This window comes from Helianthus annuus, chromosome 4 (genome assembly GCF_002127325.2).
Source record: "Helianthus annuus cultivar XRQ/B chromosome 4, HanXRQr2.0-SUNRISE, whole genome shotgun sequence".
Taxonomy (NCBI): domain Eukaryota; kingdom Viridiplantae; phylum Streptophyta; class Magnoliopsida; order Asterales; family Asteraceae; genus Helianthus; species Helianthus annuus.
In genome coordinates, this window is record NC_035436.2 from 145663540 (window position 1) to 145668946 (window position 5407).

The following is a 5407-nucleotide window of genomic DNA, read 5'->3' on the forward strand; positions in this document are numbered from 1 at the left end:
CAAGAGGTGGTATCCTTCATAAAGAGGAATATCCTGACAAGTTTTAGGGTACCAGCTGAGATAATTTGAGATAATGGCTCCCAATTCATCAGCAAAAGGACTACTGATTTTTGTAAAAGTTGGGGAATCAAGATCATTAAGTCAACACCAGTGCATCCTCAAGCAAATGGACAAGCAGAATCCTCAAACAAGATAATTGTCAATAACTTGAAAAAGAGGTTAGGTGCCAAAAAGGAGGATGGGCAGTGTAACAACCCGCGTTTTGAAAGTCAAAGTACAAGTCAAAGTCAAAGGAAGAAAAGATTGCTAATTGCGATCTGTCACTCCTTGCTTAACTATTGATTGTACATCATTGACTTGTAATTGAATCCTTTTATTTGTTTGCTTTAGTTGTATTATGTGGAGTATCAATAATAATCGAGATTTAATCGCATGTTTATCTCTAATCTATTTATCGCTTTATCGCTAATCGCATCGCAATCGCATTCGCAACTTGATTAATGGTTCTGTACATTGTTTTACGTGTGCGTGCTATTTATGTGTTACTTGTGCATGTTTATATTATGTTGGTGGAGATTAATCGAGAAACGTAATCGCAACCCTATCGCAACGCAATCGAATCGCAAACGCAAAACGCAAGGTTACTATGTTGATGAATGTTAGTTAAATTATTTGTGTGGCTATTATCTAAATCTATCGCATCGCTTAATCGACACTCTCTAAACGCATCCCAATGCTCAACATGCAAAACGAAACATCGAAACCTAACTCGCCGAATCACTTCGATCGAATGACCATTCGATCGAATGACCATTCGATCGAATGGTCATCTGTATGGATCCGATCGGATTGCCATCTGATCGGTCGCTGATGTGGAAAAAGTAGTTCAACTAATTAAACTAAAATTACCCTAAATTAAGACTCAAGTAATAAAAATCTAGACTCTTTAACCTGACTAAACTACTCACCGGCAAGTGTACCGGTCGACTCTAGCACAGCAAAGTAAGTCCGGATATCGAACCCACAAGGACTCTATGAATTACGTTAACGACTAAACTTAGACTAGACACTGACACGACTAAACAAATAATGTGTTTGGGGGGGGGTTACTAAAATCCTAAAATTATGATTAAATTGAAATTAACTAAGACACAAACGAAAACTAGGGTTTTGATTCAGATGAGATTAAGGACTACCTAGACTTGAATCCAGTTTGACTACGAATAAACTTCTAACGGTTTTATTGATGTATGGAGCCGGGATCGTAAAATACTAAACCTTAAGGTATTTCAATGCTAAGACTTCCCGACCCTTCTCAGGAAGAAACCTAGGAAACCCTACAAGGCTGTTATGATTACCGACTGTTAGATTTCCTCTCAGTCCTCTAACGACTCTAAAAGTGCCCTAATATGACTATCTACCTCTCAGCGCGATAATCTAAGGCAATTCTAGGTTCTGACTTGGTTTACTAGACACAACTGCAATTAGGGAACTAACTTCGACTTCTCTCAAAATCTAATTTAGCTATATACTGCACTGCAACCTAATAACTAACTCGAGCCTCTCAACGACAAGTTAAGCAGAATATTTACTCCTAATTATATTTTAATTACTGTTTCTAAGGCTATCGGCCGATTTACCCAAAGATCACCCGAACCCGCAAGGATGCAAATAATCAACACAGATCTATTATGTGATAAAGACCGTCACCAAGATCTATGTGAAACATCAAATAATCCACAATCAAAAGTAAATACGCACACGCACCAAATCAGAATATCTAGAACACGTTACTTTCAAAGTCAATCCATAATCAATCAATAAAAACCGTTAAAAGATCCAAACTTTCATCAAACCATCATCTAGTCTAGGTAGTATCTAGGGTTTAGCTAAGAAACATGATGTCTAACATAAACAAATCAAATTCAAAACAAGAATTCATTATCAAAGTGGCGAAACAAGAAAATAATGAAAACCGGGAGATAAGACCCGAATAATCTTCTTTCCTACGCTCCGTGCTTCAACCCGATGATTCTTGCAAGCTAAATCACCTCGAAAAACTCAAAATCTGCTCTCCGAAGTCGCCTAGGGTTTCTTGGTTCGTGTGTTATGTCATAATGATAATTATTATTCTTTTTATATCAAACCCTAGTCGATCCACAGTCAGGCGCATCATTCATACCAGTCGCGTAGCGCGACTGGTCTCTCCTTTACGCTAGCGCTACGCGAGATCCCAAAAGTCAGCAAAAATCAACGCTACCTCAGTCGCGTAGCGCGACTGAGCGTCCTGTTACCTTAGCGCTACGCGAGTGAGCTTTTTTCACAGAATGTTCACCTCTAAACTCAGCTCCAACTTCCAAAAACTTTAAAATTATTCTAACACTTTTATACATTGATTCCGGAACTTGACATTTGACACTTTAGCTCGATTTTGCTCCAATTTCAGCATTTTATGTATCAAGACCTGGAAAACGCAATGTAGATCAATAGCACGCAATTCTAAACTAAACTAAGCTAAGAAATAACGATAAAACGTACAAACTATACACGATAAAAGTATGTATTTTGCAATACATCAAATATCCCCACACTTACTCTTTTTTCGTCCCCGAAAAAGAATTATGCAACGGAATCAGAGATAAATATTCACTTGGGTCGAAAATTATAGGTATAATTAATTAAAACCAAAGCTTGCGTTAGCTGCGATTGCGAATATACTTTATCCACTCTAAACCCGAATCCAATCCCAAACCCTTATCATGTGAACTTAATTTAAGTGCGGTCAGTCTACCTAGGGTCTCACACTAGAATCAACAGTCCACCTACTCCCAACTCAAGCTTATAGGACTAAAAGAACGATCATTTGACCAATTCCCAACCGTTTTATACCAAGATAAAGAGAGTTTGAAATCAAATCTAATTTTTTCCATTTTTTTTCTTTTTCAGCTTGCTTTTTTTTTCAGCTTTATATTCGTGAGACTAGACGATGCTTTCCCTAACCCAGCGGTATTCCGACTGTAGAGTCGCTATCCCCAATCACAGATTACATAGGTTTCGGTACTTTTATTCGGCAAGTCGATTTCACACATCCCAGAGGCATTCCGGCTGTAGAGTCGCTATCCCCAACTCGGATTACATAGGCCTGTGTTACTTTCATTTAGTTTCTAGCTCACTTTTATTCTATTTTTTTTTCTTTTTTTCAGCGAGATAAGATAAAAAACTCTAACTATCTTAGCTTATAGCGGCATCCTTTATACTATTTTCGCCGGTTTTAGTTTCCCATATTTCCCAGGCGAAAACCCACTAGCAGACCGACAATTAAGGTATATTAACTCAAAGGGACTTAGAACCAAAACCCGGGCCTACCCACATATCCCTAACTAGACGCAAGCTCGATTTATTATAATCTCATATTATTATTATTTCAACCCGAGCAAAAATTTGTCTTTTCTATCATTTTCCGTTCAAAAATGCAAACTTCTTTTTATTTCGAAAGACATTTTCTGATTTTTCAATTTTTTTGTATTTTTTTCAATTTTTATAATTTTTTTCAATTTTTATAATTAAAAGACTCGATTATTTACATGTATTCCCATCCCCACACTTAGAGATTGCATTGTCCCTAATGCAAGAACGAAAACACGACTCGACACTACCTAACAACTACTAAATAAATAACGAACTAACTAAAAAAAACTAGACGACGAAATAAAAATAAATACAACAACAAAAAGGGAAACGACTTAGCTGATATGTGAGACTGTCAAAGTGCCAGTCATTTCCACATAAGCCCTCCAATTCGAAACGCGCTCAGCAAACAACTCAACATCGGACACGCGAACGAAAGCGGCTAACATACTCAACCTATCTGAGTCAAACAAACTACCAAACATATCATCATATATCATCAAAATATTAGTAACTTATCAATTTCATCACATCAACCAACCCATCCATCCCTAACCAACCTGTTTAGAGTATACGAATATCAATACAGACCAAAAGTGAGGATCAAAACAGCATAAAATAAAAATAATAAGCAAAAGATATAATAGTCAGCTGCTGCTCTGCATCCTCGTGTAATCCCCACACTTCTCCTCACTGCTCAGCTGCACCACTGCTCTCACCAACTGCCTGAACTAGAGCCTCTGGATCAACTCTCGCATCAGCACCAGCCGGCTCCTCCTGCTGCCTCGGCTGGTCCCTCCGAAGTGACTCGATCAAATGCTCCAATCTGTCAAATCTCTGCTCCACATAGCCAGAGAATGACTCTAAAGTGAGGGGCACTGGTAACGGGACTCTCCTCTCAGCCTGATGTACCGGCTGTACCGGTGTCTGTGGCGGCTGCTGTACACCTGACGGTCCTGCCTCCTGCTGCGGCTCAACATCTACTGGCCCCCTCTGCGGTGGCTGAACAGGTGGGCCCTCTCTAATCGGCTCCCAGCCATACGGTGCCTCCCACGATGCGATGCCTGCCTTCTGCAGGTCTTCTAACCCAAAAATCGCAGTCGTCGGGCCCCTATGCAAGAACTGAGGCTGATATACATCTAAAACCCCAAGATGTGATGCAATCCTAGTAATATAGGGGCCCATATCCAACCTAGCCCTATCGCCACCTCTCCTACCTCGACTAATCGAATCTACCAACACTGTGGCCAAATTAAACTCTCTCCTCTGCACCCGACACATCAAAATAAAAAGCTCAATCCAGTTAGCTTTATTCTCCCCAGACTTCCTCCCAACCAACGTCGTCGCTAACAGCCTCAACACATACCTATATATCGGATTCCTAACCGTCGAAATTAGATTTGTCTGTCCAAACTCCGCATCCGAAATCGTCTCCCAAAACGCTTTCAACTCCGCTCTTCCAACACTATACCTCCTATTCTCCGAATACGCACCCCTCAAACAGGTCGAGAACTCGGGTCTCCTAACCTCCTCAGTATATAACCCCGAAATAATCGCAAACCTAGGTACGTTCATCTCGTACACCTTCCTACCGAAACTGAACGATAACGCATTTCCCTGCTCAAACTTACCCTCCTTATGCATCCACGTGCTGTGGAACTCTAACACAAGCTCTACATACTGAGGGTCAATACAATTCATCGCGTCTATCAACCTCTCTCCTAACAACTCCCTAACCTCCTGCTCTGCACCTATCTCAGTCAACCACTCCCAATTTATCACCCTATGCTGAAGCAGTGCCATTTTCTTAAATTTCTTAAACTTATCCCACTCATACGTATCTTCTTCAAACTTAAGGATCGGATGGTTCACTACCCTATTCATCAACTCATCCGGTATGAAATTGTATGATGTCGAGTATTCAATCTTCCTTAGATTGGGATCATCCTCTGCGATCTAAATAATGGGCGTTTCGATAATCACCGGATCCTGTCCCGGT